General features: G+C 38.9%; 1 protein-coding gene across 8 annotated transcripts in view; it reads right to left on the reverse strand.

Moving 5' to 3' along the window:
• CBFA2T2 (CBFA2/RUNX1 partner transcriptional co-repressor 2) overlaps nt 1–17,999 on the reverse strand; it is a 147,334-nt gene that overhangs the window by 63,044 nt on the left and 66,291 nt on the right. The gene's annotated exons all lie outside the window — the stretch shown is intronic.

The raw sequence follows: 17,999 nt of genomic DNA on the forward strand, positions 1-17,999 counted from the left end.
TAAAACAGTGGTTCACTGTCTACGTAAAACCGACAATGACATCTGCCCCTCTCTACAACCTGTTCTGTCATCAGGAAATGAAGTTAGTAGTCCTGTTCTAAATTGCAAACCATTTTACAAAAACACCAACATTGTCATCATCAATATCATCCACTATTATTGTTGTTACTAACTCTACTGTTCCTACCAAGAAGCCAGCTGAAGAAGCTGGCTACAGTTTACCTAATGGGTTGAGAAGAAATCTTCTAATCCAAAAATGATACTTAAACACCTCTCCCCTCAAAAAACAAAAACAAAAAACAAAACAAAAAAAAACAACTAAGACTAGAGTATACAATCAAGAAGGGGAAATAGTTCATAACTAATGCATGGTATGGCTGGTGGAAGAGGGAGTACAGGAAAGTGCTTATAGCATTTTTCACAGTTGTCCTCTGCAGGTGGAAATAAATGCATACTACAGCAGAACTCCCTGCAGAAAGAACACATCTGATGAAATGGTTTCAAAATGCATTGCTGGTGAAGACTTGGTTGCCACCTAAATCCAAAGAAGGTGATTTAGGGCTTTAAATATATCCAGTCAACATCCCTCTATGATTCATTATTTAAATCCAACAAATAATTCATTCTTAATTATATGTAATTTTATCTTTTTTTAGAAACAAGGTGATTTTAAGATATTTACTATGCTTTATGAAACATAAAATATGAAGACATTGTATAAACATACTCAACTCAAAAAGAAACATCCTAAACCCTTATTAAACATTGTATTCAAATTATTGATTCATAAAAATAGTTCTTATACTTGACTTGGCTCAGCAGTAAAGAATTCACCTGCAGTGCAGAAGCCATGGGTTTCACCTCTGGGTTGTGAAGATCCCGGGGAGAAGGAAGTGGTAATCCACTCTAGTATTCTTACCTTGGAAATCCCATAGACAGAGAAGCCTGGTGGGCTACAGTCCATGGGGGTGGACAAGACTTAGCAACTAAAACAACAACAACAAAATAGTTACCTCTCCCAAAATAAGGTGTACAAAATTAAAGAAATTTAAGGTAAAAAGCCATATAGGCAGGCTGTCCAGACAAAGAAAATGAGACCCAGACAAGATTTTGGAGCTTGTGGCTCTGACCCTGGGAAAAGCCTATTACCATGTGGCTAGAACAACTTTATGGTAATGACTAAACTGAAACAAAAGACTTCTCAAATTAGTACCATAGTATTCTTGTATAAAAGACTGGTAAATGGCAACAAGATTTCATGGAAATAATGATATGTGATAAAAACAAGGCACATTATGAGTATACTTTTCTACTGAAATAATGACAACATAGTAAGGCCTTAAGGTAAAGGAAAAGAGAATATATAATGTATTTATGGAAGTAACATAAATAAACATAAATACAATTATAGGCAAAACTGGAAGAAAATGTGGAAAAAACAGAACTTGTTTTTAATAAAAGGTAATGCTGGGCTGGAAGAAGCACAAGCTGGAATCAAGATTGCCAGGGAGAAATATCAATAACCTCAGATATGCAGATGACACCACCCTTATGGCAGAAAGTGAAGAGGAACTAAAAAGCTTCTTGATGAAAGTGAAAGAGCAGAGTGAAAAAGTTGGCTTAAAGCTCAACATTCAGAAAATGAAGATCATGGCCACTGGTCCCATCACTTCATGGGAAATAGATGGGGAAACAGTGGAAACAGTGTCAGACTTTATTTTTCTGGGCTCCAAAATCACTGCAGATGGTGACTGCAGCCATGAAATTAAAAGACGCTTACTCCTTGGAAAGTTATGATCAACCTAGATAGCATATTCAAAGGCAGAGACATTACTTTGCCAACAAAGGTCTGTCTAGTCAAGGCTATGGTTTTTCCTGTGGTCATGTATGGATGTGAGAGTTGGACTGTGAAGAAAGCTGAGTGCTGAAGAATTGATGCTTTTGAACTGTGGTGTTGGAGAAGACTCTTGAGAGTCCCTTGGACTGCAAGGAGATGCAACCAGTCCACACCAGAGATCAGCCCTGGGTGTTCTTTGGAAGGACTGATGCTAAAGCTGAAACTCCAATACTTTGACCACTTCATGCAAAGAGTTGACTCATTGGAAAAGACTCTGATGCTGGGAGGGATTGGGGGCAGGAGGAGAAGGGGACGACAGAGGATGAGATGGCTGGATGGCATCACCGACTCGATGGACATGAGTCTGAGTGAACTCCGGGAGTTGGTGATGGACAGGGAGGCCTGGCGTGCTGCGATTCATGGGGTCGCAAAGAGTCGGACACAACTGAGCAACTGAACTGAACTGAACTGAAGGTAGTACTGCCACTTTTAAAGCAAGAGGTTACCATGATGATTCATCTTATCCATCACTGCTAAAGGCTAACATGACCCAAGTACTGTACTAAGTGCTCAGAATACAAAATGAAGTCACAGTTCTAACCCAGAAAGAGTCCATGGTGTACATGGATGACAAGAATCAAAGGAGGGAACCTCAAGTAGAAAGAGAATGGGTGGTGGTTTAGTTGCTAAGTCACGCCAGACTCTTTGCGACCCTTTGGACTACAGCCCACCAGGCTCCTCTGTCCAAAGGAATTTCCAAGCAAGAATACCGAATGGGTTGCCATTTCCTTCTCCAGGGGATCTTCCTGACCCAGGGATCAAACCTGGGTCTCCTGCACTGCAGGCAGATTCTTTACCGACTGAGCTACCAGGGAAGTCCAAGATGCAGTGGGGATGTACACAAAAAGGAAGATTTAGCTGAATCTTATAAATACAAATCATATTGTACTATCAGCTTAAGATCCTGTTTTGGCTCATGGTCACCACTGAGAATCAGCTAAAAATGAAGACTTCTGTCCACCAAATGAAGAGTATATTCACATATATTAATGCTTCTACAACCAAATCTAGTGGTGTCCACATATAGATCCCTAATTACAAGTGTCTCTTCTAGAGATTTCATTCAGCCTACCTTCCTAATATACATCTTAGTTCAATGGTTTGAAAATCTTAAGGCTAACTTCATTCAGTGTTTGAGAACAGGGAACAGATGGCTCACACAGCATAAACTCTCCCAAGAACTAATTTTTACCAATCACATGTGGTTAAAACCCAGATTTATACCTACAGATTAGTGAGCAAAAGAAACCCTCAGAATGACTTGACAATTATTCAGTGTGACAGCTGTTTGTACCACTATCAAATGTGAGTTTTAAAACACAGGCTAACACCTCTTGTTCCTCTGGATTAAAACAAAACAAAACCAAAATTAAAAAGAATAAAAACAAAGAACCTGAGATACAATACCAATCACAGTATAAAACAAGTCTTTGTAAAGAGAATTTAGAAAGTGCAAAACACTAAATAACTACATAATAGACAAAGAAAATTGTAGACATACACACCCATTCATTCCAATGTTCATGCTGTATACCATGGCTTCAGGCCTTATTTTCATTAAAAAACAAAACAAAAACACTGCAATGTTATCTATGCTGGATATTGTTCTACCCAAATGGCAAAAAAAAAAAAAAAAAATCACTTCCTTAGGTGATGGTTTTGATGTTTCTATCAGCTGCCTGAAATAAAGAACATCAAAAAACTTCTGTTCACAGTCACACGGTCCCCAAATGCATAATTTGTCTTTTTTCCCCCCCAGAAGAGGCCAGCCTCTGTCTCTTATACAGTAAGCCCCTTGAAAGTTGGGGCCCATGGCTGTCTCAATTACTGCTATATTCCCAGTGCCAAGTCCAGTACACACTTGTTATTTAACTTTTAAAAACCTGCTTAAGTCAACTCTCAGGCATTTGTTAATGGGTTACACAGAGTTATTGAATTTTCCTAATAATGGAACAATTAGGTTAAAAAAAAAATCAGGATGGGAAATTAGAACCCAAACTTTCCAACTTTGATTTAAATCCAAATAAAAACAAGGTAAATGTTAGCTTTGCTTATAATGGGAGATAACTCAAAACACTCTTCTATTTTAAAATAATTTGTCATATGCCTTTATATTTTAAGCACAAAAGAAATTATACTGTGCAACAGCATTCATTACTCTACAACTTTTCATTACAACCACATAAAAAGTATATTCTCAATTTTATAAGTTTTAGAAATTTAAGAATATCTCTGCATTAAAAAACAAAGACAAGAGGGACAGACACTAAGAACTTATTTACATGATATGTTATGCATATAGAACAGTCAAAACAACCTCAAAAAAAAAAAAAAAGGTTAGAGGACAAACTACTCAAAGGCAAGTGGCTGTTAGAAAAGGTACCAAATCAATTCAGTGGGGGACAGCCAAGTAGGAAAAAAAAATAAAATCTCAATTTTATGTCAGTCCATTCACAGACACAAGTGCAACATGGAGCTCAGACTAACACCCAGGGTCACAAAGTTCCTAGAAAAAGAACAGAAGAGTATCTCGGTGACCATATGGTAAGCAAAGAATCCTTGGGCAGGTCATAAAAGAAAAAAAGCACAAACTATAAAAAAAACTATTAAAAAATCTTTAATTGATAAATTAGACTTTATGAAGTCAAGGTTTTCTATTCCTCAAAAGATATCATTAAGGGTTTTGCTGATGGTCCAGTGGTTAAGAATTTGCCTTGCAATGCATGCCACATGCTGAGTGAAGGACAACTATGCCCATGCGCCACAACTATTGAGCCCACATGCCACAACTACTGAAGCCCATGCACCGCCACTAAAGAATAGCCTCTGTTCTCCACAACCAGAGAAAGCCAAAATGCAGCAACAAAGACCTAGCACCACCAAAAATAGGGAATTTTTTTAAAAGACATTATTAAGATAATGGACAGATGGGCCATGCATAACACAAATTATTTAAAGCTCACATATCTAACAAGGGACTCATATCTAGAATGCACACAGAACTCTGACAAATTAACAATAAATACACTAATAATCTACATTTTGACAATGAGATTTGAATATAGATCGTGCAAATGGAATAGATTAATATATCTTCACAAAGGGAGACGTAGCAATGTCCGATATATACATGTGGCCAACATCATTAATCAAGGAAAAGCACATTAAAATCACAAGGAGCTACCAAAAATAAACTCACTAAAATTGCTAAAAAAGATGAAATGGTAAGGATATGAAGCATACGAAATTCTCACAAATTGCTGGGAGAAGTGTAAATGGTACAACCACTTTGGACTACTAAAGAACTATTTAGCAGTTTCCAATAATGTTAAATGGGCTTCCCTGATGGCTCAGTGGTAAAGAATCTGCCTGCAATGCAGGTTAGATCCCTGAGTTGGGAAGATCCCCTGGAAAAGGAAATGGCAATCCATTCCAGTATTCTCACCTGGGAAACCCTATGGACAGAGGAGCCTTGTGGGCTACAGTCCACGAGGTCACAAAAGAGTCAGACAGGACTGAGCGACCAAACAACAACAAACATACATACATCTACTCAAGAGTATATTTACAAAATTATATAGACATTTATAGGAGCCAGAACTGGAGACAACTCAAATGTCCATCAATAGGTAACTAAATGAAATCTACCCAACAGAATACTACATTAAACATTAAAAACAAATGATCCATTGATTTATGCAATTACATGTATGAAACTCAAAACCAGAATAATCAGACATAGAAGAATACACGCTGCATGACTCCATTTAATGGAAATACAAGAGAAGAAGTGAGTTACTGGTTATAGGAGATACACAGAAATTTTCTGGTAAATTAAAATGTTCTAAAATTGAAGACTATAGTTCCACAATGGAGAAGGAAATGTCAACCTGCTCCAGTACTCTTGCCAAGAGAATCCCGTGGTCAGAAGAGCCTGGTGGGCTGCAGTCCACAGGGTTGCACAGAGTTGGACACGACTGGAGCGACTTAGCATGCATGCATACATTAGAGAAGGAAATGGCAATCCACTCCGGTGTTCTTGCCTGGAGAATCCCAGGGACAGAGGAGCCTGGTGGGCTGCCATCTATGGAGTTGCAGAGTTAGATACGACTGAAGCGACTTAGCAGCAGCAGCAGCATAGTTACACAAGAGTAGACAACTATTAAAAACTCAATGGACTGAACACAGTATCTGCACATTTTATGTTAATTAAATCTATTTTAAAATCAGCAAGAAAGGATCCCACTACCTATTCCACTGCCCACTATAAGGACAGGTTCTGCATGCAGATGTTATGATATCTTCTTGGCATGTGGAAACCACTCAGACTGTCTCTGTACATCAAGTCTCTGTACATCTATCAGAGGGTCTTTCACATCTTTTGCTCAGCCAGCTTATGACACCCTTGCAATTTCCTTAAGTATGTCACCCTGAAGAGTGAGCCTGATAACCGGCTGCCACTCTTGCATTCTGACTGACCAGCATTCACTCCTAATCAATAACAGATGTGGGAATGGTGCCAAGGTAGACCTTATGCCAAAGTAACAATTTTTTCTCCTGTTCAAGAGCAAATACCTTTCTTTAAACTCTAAGTCATCAAATGACATCTGGAAATAACACTACAATGCCATGTGTTTGGCCCCTTTGGATGATAGCTGTAGGCAATGCAAGCAGAGAGTTGCTATGCCAGCCTTGTGATGCTGCAGAATATAGCAACTCCACAGCCTTGCAATATGGATAAAGTGCTGAAAGCTCAAAGGGAAACTAACAAATGGGTGCACCCAGAAGTTCATTTAATAAAATTCCCCTGACTATGGTTCTTTTAACAAATAAATAGTTGTTGTTTATCTCATTTCCAATTCAACTTAGGCCCCAGTTCTCTATTCTTAGATGTGACTTCTCAATTCTTTACTACTTTCCTAGGATCCATTTTTAAAAACTAATTATTTCCAAGGAAAGCAATACTCTTAAGTAAATTCAATCACATAAACTGCTTTGAAAACATTACAGTTTTAGAGGTGTGGAAAAACCTGAATTAGGTATACGAACACCAAAGTAGTCAGCTATAAGGGAAAGGAGTGGGGCAGGAGAGAGGTCATGTACTTTTGATCTTACCTTGTTTTTTCTGTAACAGTTTGCATTATTCTTACATTAACTTGTGTTATTTTGATGTTATTTGTATCATGCAGCCATCCACTTTAACAATGGATATAAACGTAAGCAACTGATAACAAAGGAAAACTGATTTAAAAGCCTTTCTTCAGATGCCCATGTTCATGGGCATCTGATTTCTTAATTCATACTGATAAGGAATCAGGTTTCCAATTTATCCAATATATTGAGTTCAGCCAGGCTTTCTTGCTCGAAAGGAGAAGTCAGGAAGCAAATTTTGGCAACAACAATATCTCCCATTACCCTCTATTTTCATTTGTAAATGATAACATAATATTTATTATGTGCAAAGAATCGTACTGAGCATTCTATAAATATTTTCTTTATGCAACACCACCAAAATGACAGGAAAAACCATTATCATTACTCAACAGAAACTAAGGCTCTGGGGAAGTTACACTATGCTCAATGCCATATACAGTAGTTAGGAAGTGACAGCTTGGGAGTTCCCTGCTGGCCTAGTGGTTAGGATTCTGGGCTTTCACAACTGTGGCCTGGGTTCAATCCCTGGTTGGGGAATTGAAGTCCTACAAGCTGTGTGTCAAGAACACTAACCCCTCCCTACCCCAAAAGAAACCATAGCTCTGCTGGACTCAAGAGACCATAACTATAACATAAGAAATCTAAACTGAAAGATGCTGGAAGAAAGAATTATTAAAAGGCTCAATGAATTTTGCACACTGTAACAAAGAACTGAATACAATAAATGAACACTCATCACAGCACACAGACTTCATATTCTTCTAGAGTACTTGACGTCCTCACAATTTATGATGGTAACTACAAAGCATCTGTAGCTGAAGTGGGTCCTGGGGAAGTGAGACTGAAAAGTAAAAGTTATTATGTAGGAACCCATTTATGTCTTCAGCCAAAATCAGAGAGGCTTCTGATAAAAGATGACCCCCCCCCCCAAAAAAAAAGAGCTCAAAGAATTAAGAAAAAATAAATGTCCTAGACCCTCATGTATTACCTGACATCTTCTACTCATGACAAAACAGGAAAGAAATTGTTTTATTTCCATGTAACAAATTACCACAAATTTAGCAGATTAAAACATACGCACTGATTATCTCATTAAAAAAATTTTTTTTCAGGATTTTGAAACTGTTAACTCCACACCAAGATCATCCTTTTCCTCCCAAAACAACTCCTCAAAACTAACAATCCAATAAGCCCTTTTCTTCACTATTTTCTAAAATATTCAAGTGTGTGTGTGTGTGTGTGTGTGTGTGTGTGAATCTCTCAGTCTTATCTGACTCTTTGCAACCCCATGGACTGTAGAACCCTGCCAGGCTTCTCCATCCATGGGATTTTCCAGGCAAGAATACTGGAGTGGGTTGCCATTTCCATCGCCAGGGGTTCGTCCCATCCCAGGGATCGAACCTGGGTCTCCTGCATTGCAGGCGGGTGCTTTTACCATCTGAGCTACTAGGGAAGCCCAAATTTCAAGTACCTTTACAAAAATGGATAAATACAATGTTCAGATACAAATATAAAGGGTCAACAGCCATTACCACTCATTGAAATGACTCTTTTATCAATGATACCCTAAAACATAACCAAGTATCCTGTGTTTTCCAAGAGAGCCTGAAAGATATAACAGATCAAAAGCAACTAGAAAACAAAATCTCTTTGGCAAGTATCACAGTGATGCAATTAGCACCTGTTAAGTTAGTATCTGTTAAGATAGCTCACTCTTATTCTGGCATTAAACTAAAATTGGTACAAGGAAGATGGAATAAACACAGCAATAAATGAACTGGGACAACTACCAACTACGGAATCTCATGGACAACTCTACCTAACACAGAGTAGAAGTCCTAGTGACATATTCTTGTATATTCTTATATAGTCCCATTTCTCCTCCAGACTCAGTGATTCCTCACCAAGTGTGAGCAGGTACGTAAATACACTGTGACCAATGACTAGAGCTGCAGCTTGCAGATGCCAGATTGTTAGCTCTGGGATCGGCAACCATGCCACCTGCTTTGCTGACTCCCTCCTGGTCACTGCCCTAGCAGTCCGCACTCCAGCTGTGCCCAGAGGTTCTTCGTCTTGGACAGCACCCTCTGTAATTAAGCAAAGAACAAAAACTGTATCTAGGAACTGACAGTCATCACAGAAGAATTTCTCTTCAGGATTCTATTCCTGCTTCGTAATGACCTGGAAAACAAAACTGCTGATATGATGATGATGTCTCAGCTTTCTCCTCCATAAAAATAAAAAGACTACCACCTGTTTTTTATTTCCTGCCCCTGGGGAGCTGTTATGGGGGATAAAAAGCTTTGAAAATTAAAAGCACAACACAAATATAAGTCTGGATTAGAGTAGGGACTGAATCCAAACAACATAAATGGAAAGTAAATGGGCATTTTGGCAGGGCAGATAACTGTATCTGCCATTAGAGCAAACTTCTTACATTTCAAAATCTTCTTATACAGTAAGAGGAGCAAGATCTCTGACAGAAATTAAAGATGCATAAAGGCTGCAAACAGGCTGTCCCCTCTCCCTAAACTGTCCTGTCTTCCCTGTTCTCAGGAACTTTGTCCTCCCAGATACTCCTCAACTGCAACTTGACAGAATTAAACTTTCCCACAGCTGCACTCTCACGACTCCTTATAAACACTGATAGGATGTCATTTGTTGTACTGTACCACCTAACTTTTTTTTCTGTGCCCATCTCTCTCCACTAGCCCATGTGAGTTCTTTTGAGCTCTTCATTGTCATATCTGATACACGCTATAGACCGTAACTCTTCCCTAACTTCAGCTAACTAAAATGCAGCGTTTGGGGGGGGTGGGGTGGGGTGGAAGGTTCCCTGGTGCCTAGGATCCTGGGTTTTCACTGCCATGGCATGGCCTGGGTTTAATTCCTGGATGGGGAACTGAGATCCTGCAAGCCACACAGAGCAGCCAAAAAAAGAAAGAAAGAAAGAAAAGCAGTATAAGAATCTTTCTATAAGGCAGTTTCACCAGCTGTGTAGCAAGGCACACTGGAGAGCTATGAATGGTCATGAGTGTACTGAGATATGATTTACTCAGCCTGGGATGGCCAATCAGAATTTATCAGTTTCTCTGTGTGCTATGATGTGAAAAGATTAGAAAGCACTATACAGACCTGTACTAAAGATTTAATTTTTAAAAAGATTAAATAAACAAGTAGGGTTAAACATTACACAAAGAGTAACATCAACTGAGACATCAAGAAAAAATACAATGACTAGAATAATTGCTTCACATATTGTTCACTAGAAAATAAATGTTTCAGAACACTGGCATCAGGTTAAGTATTATATCCTGAAAGAGAAAAATAACACAGCTACCTTGTGTAGCAGTCAGTCTGTGTAAACACCATATGGTCTGCTAATTCAATCAAAAAGAACTCTAGGATTTACTTTGTCATCTTGCAGGAAAAAACTGAAAATAAAGTTGCTAGAAATATTTAGAAATTATTTTGCCACCCCCAAATATCTAACAAAATACATACAGTACTGAAGGTTTATTCACCCTTTTAAACCTCCCTTTTCCATAAAACCCTTCATAGGCTGCATTTAAAACAACAACTGATTGGCTCAGTCTTTTCATTTATATTTTAAAACCAATCATTACTTTGCATCCTCCACCCACTCCCTGCCAAGTTCAAATCCTCTGGCCCTCTCTACTCCATCTACAACAAACAAAATACAGACCTTCATCATCTCTTGCCTATACTACACCCATCATCTCAAAATGGTCTTCTCAACCCTAAGATTATCCTCGTGAAATTCACCTTTTGCCCAGAAGTCTCCATCATCAAAAATGACAAACAAGTTATACTTTCCTGCTTTAAAATTTTTTAAAGGAATCTTAATCTCATTTTCTACAGATTATGTTGTATAATCTAGACATCAGTCTTACACTTCTGAACTCAAAGTTTACTGGGACTCTTCACCTTTTCCAAAAGAACTGACCTGGGTATCATCTTTTCATGACACACCTTCCCGGATTCACTAAGCCAGGATAAAAGGCTCTCCTAAGCATGTATCCTCTATCCAGATGATGAGAACAAGGTCAACACCTAGGGGTTTTCCTTTTCGTTTTAGCTAAACGTTTAATGCAGGGCTGAGTGGCAAGAACTTAATTCCACTTAGGATACTTGTCCAAAATCCTTGGCTCAATCTGCCTTCTTTTTAATCTTTCATTGTATGCCACTTCAAACCCCATTTGGATATACATGAATGTCAAAGCAAAAAGACCTTGCAAAGTTGTTTCTAAAGAAGAGTATATTTCTGTTATTAAATTACTCCCCAACTATTTATGAATGTTTCACACGCACCAAGACCTATACTTCTTAAAGGCTCACTCCAAATACTTTAGGCTCTCATTTGGTGAGTCCTTGCTGCTGCTGCTGCTAAGTCGCTTCAGTTGTGTCCGACTCTGTGCGACCCCATAGACGGCAGTGCACTAGGCTCCTCTGTCCCTGGGATTCTACAAGCAAGAATACTGGAGTGGGTTGCCATTTCCTTCTCCAATGCATGAAAGTAAAAAGTGAAAGTGAAATCGCTCAGTCGTGCCCGACTCTTAGCGACCCCATGGACTGCAGCCTACCAGGCTCCTCTGTCAATGGGATTTTCCAGGCAAGAGTAGTGGAGTGGGGTGCCGTTGCCTTCTCCGTTGATGAGTCCTTGCCTATGCTCAAAAAGATGAATACAACTTCACAGAGTCAAGATTGTACTCCATAAACAACTATCATCTTCAATCTTCATGATAATAAGTACTCAAAAAGTGAGAGGCACAATGTGCCACAAAAAAGTGCTGAACTTTTATATTTATTACCTTTGCATTCTCAAAACCGTTACCTTCTCAGCAGGGACCTTCCTTAACTACCCTTTACACACACACCCACACCCACTCTCCTTAACTACCCTTGACACACACACACACACACACCTGCCTCAACTTAGCCTGGATCTTCTTAAACTCTTTCCCTTATTCCTTAGCACTTCCCATTTTTGTAACATATATTTCAGACATTTTAAATATATACAACATATATAGTTGAGGTCACATATATTACTTATTAAACAACTTTACCATTTGTCTCTCCCAGTAGAATTTAATTTCCACAAGGGCAGGGTCTTTGCTTCATTCACTGATATAACTTTAATGCCTAGAAGAGTTCCTGGGCACACAATGGGTACTTAATAAATATTTAAATGAATGGATGAATAACAATAAGAACAAATGTGACAATTATTTGAAAGCACTCTTCTCTCAATATTCAATACACTGACAAATTCAGAAAACTCAATTTACATCCAAATCATAATCAAATCATCTCCTGTCTATCTCCCAAGTCATGAACATAATCCAAACTTATTTTTTACTTCTGGCCTTATTGCTTTCAGTCATCCCCCCCATATAGCTCCTTCTCCTTATCACAGGAAGAATAACCCTCATAAAGTATAAATCAGACCACATTACAACCCCACTGATAGCCCTTTCACTATTATGAACAAAATCCAAATTCCTCACCCTGATTTACAAAGTTCTACAGGAGCTGTCTCCCTATTTCTCTAACTTCTTTATCCTTTTCTCTTCATCTGTGCGTGCATGCTCAGTAAGTAGCTCAGTTGTGTCCGACTCTTCGCAACCCTAAGGACTACAGCCTGCTGGGCTCCTCTGTCCATTGGGATTTTTCAGGCAAGAATGCCGGAGTAGGTTGCCATTTCCTTCTCCAGGGGATCTTTTCAACTCAGAAACCGAACCCATGTCTCATGTGTCTCTTTCATTGCAGGCGGATTCTTTATTGCTAAGCCATCTAGGGAAGCCCTTCTTATCATCTACTCCATTTTAACTACACTGGCCACTTTTCTACTCTTTAAACGTATCAAACTCATTCACTAAGAGTTAACTCACTGGAAAACACCCTGATGCTGGTGAAAGACTGAAGGCAGGAGGAGAAGGGGATGACAGAAGATGAGATGGTTGAATGGCATCACCAATTCAATGGACGTCAGTTTGAGCAAACTTCAGGAAATAGTGAAGGACAAGGAAGCCTGGTGTGTTGCAGTCCATGGGCTCCCAAAGAGTCAGACACAACTGAGCAACTGAACAATGTTACCAAGTAAAAGAATATTTTCAGATTGAATTCAAACAAAATCTGCATATTTGATATTCATAAGAGTCATGTTAAAACCATAATAATACTGAAAGGTTAAGAAAAAAATCATTTAAAAAAGACAAATGAATTAGCAATATTAATACTGGAGAAAACAGATTTTAATAAAAAAGCACTATTGGGGACAAAAAAGATCATTATCTAAATGATAAAGAAATGAGTCCTTAGGAAAATATGATGATCCTGGACAAAGTATGTACCCAACAACACAGGTTCAAAAACAAAATCTGACAGAACTGCAAAGAGAAACTGAAAACACAGTGGAAAGTTTTAACACATCTTTCTAAAAACTAATAAAATTGGGAAATTACTACGGCTGCAGTATACTTGAGCAACACAGTCAGCAAGTCCGCCATGTGGAAACAGTCATTAGGCAGAGAGACGAGGATCCTGGAGTTCAAAAGACAAACATGACTTAAAGTGTAACTTTAGGAGTCATCAGCATATAGATAGGAGCTACAGGAAGATGACACAGAAGGATGCAGTTAAAGGATATCAAACAATCACCCTCAAAAAGGCAGGAAATACACAGTGTGGGATATTCTCTCATGTCTGTCCTCATACTGCCCATAATTTCAGTTATCCTATTAACTGTATATATTGTGTATGCAAAATATGAGGAAAAAAAATTAAGTGGTACATTAAAATGTAACCAACCAAGAAAGCTGAATGACCTTCAAAAACGTGCACTAAAGTGTTTAAAACAGACTCCCAAAATTAAAGTTCCCAAGGCCAATCACAGGTTCTCTTGCCCACCTTCCAGATACACCTTTTTTAAAAAAAAAAAAAAGATTCTGGTTGCACTGATTTTCGGTGCTGTGTGAGGGCTTTCTCTAGCTGTGGCAAGCGGGGGCTACTCTTCACTTTGGTGCACAGGCGTCTCATTGCAGTGGCTTCTCTTGTTGCAGAGCACAGGCTCTAGGCAGCCCAGGCTTCAACAGTTGCAGAACTTGGGCTCAGGAGTTGTGGCACATGGGTCTAGTTGTTCCATGGCATGTGGAATCTTCTGGACCAGGAATCGAACCCATGTCTCCTGCATTGGCAGGTGTATTCCTATCCACTGTACCATCAGGGAAGTCCCTGATACATTTTTTAAAAATTAGGTGTAAGAGATTGTTCCCTTAGTTGAGTGCCTCCCTTAGAGAGTGCCTCATATTCTTCACCTAGGCATCTCAGTTGCCTTACCCCAATCCCAGTCCTGTTGAAGAATCTCTATCATAAATGTGATCTGAGCAATACAAGCATACATGGTCACTTGCCATGCTTTTCTACTTGGGGCAACCCAAGAACACTGCTTTTGAAATCACAGTTCTCATTCAAAAACAAAGCCAGTGCCAGCTTCATCATGGCATTGGACCCGTGAATGGTATAGGACAATTTACATCATTAAAAGGGATGAACAGAAAATTTATCTCATACTAGATTGCAAATCTCTTTTATTTTTTTATTGAAGGACAATTGCTTTACAGAATTTTGTTGTTTTCTGTCAAACCTCAACATGAATCAGCCATAGGTATGCATATATCCCTTCCCTTTTGAACCTCCCTCCCATCTCCCTCCCCATCCCACCCCTCCAGGTTGATACAGAGATCCTGTTTGAGTTTCCTGAGCGATATAGCAAATTCCAGGTGGCTATCTATTTTACATATGGTTGCAAATCTCTAAGACAGTAAAAGAAGAATCATATTTCTCTCTTCAGAAAGGCCACTAAAGGAAAATTCTGTTCTTTCAGAGCATCAAGAAGAAAAACTAATAAAGGAAGAAAAACTAAGAATACATACGCACACTCCAAGACAGTAACATCTGCCATGCTTACAATCAGCCTTAACTTTTACTAGCCCCACACTTAATTTGGAGTCAGAAGACTCAGTTTCAAACCTCAATTCTCTCCTTTCTTGATATCTCTAACCTTCTATTTCTTCATTACTTAAGTGAGGGACAAATCTAAAAGTGCTCCAGAGACTCTTCAAAAATGACAAATCGTAAACCACTCTAAACATAATCATACAGCTTTACTTGGAGCCTTGCCTCCAAAGGAGCTATCCGGTAAAATGTTGGCTGCCAGGGCCTCCAGGAACTTTTCAAGCTCCAAATTCCTGAAGAGAAAGGAAAAGGAAAAAAGGAAGAAATGCAAAAGGACACTTCTCCAACAGAAATGGCTTTATGTTCTGTAATTACTTATGTTATAAGCACCACAAAGCTAAATTTGAAACACTGAAATTCTTACTTTATATATCAGATTAAATAACTTAATTTGAAATATTATAAACTCAAGAGTTTAAGACTGAGTTGACACATCTAAATAATCAGCAGTCAAAATACGTTAGTCAATTATCCCCGCCTTGATTTTTCTGAGTTGTTTACTTGTAAAGGCCACCAGGACCAGATTCTCTTTACTGATAAGGGTAGTGACTTTGTCCATATAACAATTTTGATTTAGGGTTTTAAGTCTGGTAACTTGTTATACATTATAATCTTGATTTAGTCCAATAACCAAAATAGAACACTTAATTGACTGATGAAGGAAGAAAAGCCCAGGAAGCCAATCTCCCCTCTGTGGTATTTACTGGAGTGAATAAACTGGAATAAAAATTTGTGCAAACATAGTGGGGCAAACAACAAAATGATACAAAATTAGAGGACTTAGCTAGTTCTAAATGTGTGCAGTTTTCCACAAAATATATTATTATTTAAAACTAGGTCCCTTTACTAACATCCTGCCTGCCCTGACTAAATTTAATAAACCAAAGAGCAGATGACCAAAATGTTTGTGTCCCCCCACCCCCACCCTAGGGGCCTACTGGGCCATGGTTTGCTTGAATGTTATGGGTGTGGTATGAAATATTTAAAGCAATGACTAAAATTTTCCATAAAAGCCCATCCAAAATCTAAAAGCTTTCCTACTCAGAAAGATTCATCTCCAGACATTTAAAAGATTTACTATTCCACTATGACATTCTGGTTTTTTACATTTAATATTTAGGTAGGAGGTGGTAAAGGGGGAGAAAGAGGGCATAATTAGTTTTGCTTGTAAAACGTTCATCACAGTTGTAGTGCCAACTGAGCTATACAGCCTATTGGGGGTCTAATAGATTTCAGGGTATTACACTTTGAGTAATAGAGGTGGGGGTTGTGGTGGAAATCAATAAATGGCTACTACGTCTTTGCACAGACTCATATGGAAGTAATCAAGCGCAAGGGTGGCAGCTGGGGCCAATAACAGTCACCTGCAGTTGAGGGACATGGGGGTTTCAGATGGGTTTTTAATGCTAATTTCCTACAGAAACAATGAGCTAGAAAGAGCAGAGTAACAGACGAGGCCGGATGAAGAGAGACCAGCCAGAACAATGGCTGCACCTGGTGTTGGGAGCAGAGGGACAGAGCCGGCACGCGCCCGCCGGCAGCAGAGGGCACATCTGTCACCCTCAAAGAGGCCCATCCCCCAGCTCTTCCAGCAGGGCAAGTAACCAAGGTCCCTAAGCACTAACAGCTTGCCACACAGCAACAGGTTTGAGTTAAGGCTGATGCATTCTCTCTACACACCCTTCTCCCATGACTAAGAATTAGTTAAGGAAGCAGGGTTGGCTCCCTGTCAGCTTGAAGCGAGGCTTATTAAAAATGCAAGAAACTTCGATGTTAGGGGAACTGAGAAAAATCACACGGTAAGGTAAATCTGATTGAGTATTTATGCTGCTAGTATCATGCTTGCTACTTTCTAACTTAATTCTTACAGCCCACAATAATAGCTACCTTTATTCCCATTTTACAAGTGAAAAAACTGGGGGTCAGTAGTGATGGTTACATTTGCTCATGGTTACACAGTCTAATGCCAAAGCCTACATATCTTTTCACTGACTTTCCCCCACCTCTCCTAACTAGCATAACCAAATGAAAATACATACCCTAATTACTCCAAAACTTCAGCTATGAGAAGCAACTGCGGACATATGCACATATATATTCCATACAGACCTGCACTCCACCTTGCCAGGCGTCTCTAACAAGCTGTTCAAAACTGAATGATAACAGGATTTCTGCTAGCCATTGCTTTAAACAAAGCACAAAGAGTGGCTTTTTCAAGTTTTGGCATGCTTGAGAAAAGTAAATCCATATGCATTTTAAGTTTCCCAGCATAAATATGACGCCACATAGATCTTAAAAGGTAAACACTGTTTGGAAAGCCCATCAACCAGTAAGAATATAAAAACCCAGTTATAGTGGGTTGTTTTTCTGCAACACACAGCCACTCCTAATTCCTGTATTTATTGACTTGAACTTGGAGGGAAAATTAAACAACTCACACAGTCCACCTAAGTAGAAACCTTTTAAATTATAGAGTTCTTGGTATAAATCTTAAGTTTAAACAGGGGGTAGGGGGTATCATGTATATAGATAATTATCTCAGAAACAAACAATTACTCTTGGATTTGGAAAGGCAGCAACAACAGCTAGGCAAATTGAAAACACAGTAGAAATTAACACTGTGTAGTTATGTATCTGACAAAGTCTGAGTTAATGCACTTGGAGCTAATGAAAGGTGAACTTTTTCATCTATCCACTGTGCTTCTTCCAAAAAAAAATGAGGAGTCCAAGTTCTTCCTGTCCTTCTAAATTCTAATCAAATGCTAACTCTTCTTGAAGATTCTCTTGATTGCCTGAGTTGGCAGTAATTTCCAGGACTTACTCATTTGAGTTCACTTTGCTTCCTCTAGAAGACTTTTTATCTCTTACCATCTTATCACACACAATGGGCAATGAAAAACTGTAAAAT

The sequence above is a fragment of the Bubalus bubalis genome, chromosome 14, assembly GCF_019923935.1.
Source record: "Bubalus bubalis isolate 160015118507 breed Murrah chromosome 14, NDDB_SH_1, whole genome shotgun sequence".
Lineage (NCBI taxonomy): Eukaryota > Metazoa > Chordata > Mammalia > Artiodactyla > Bovidae > Bubalus > Bubalus bubalis.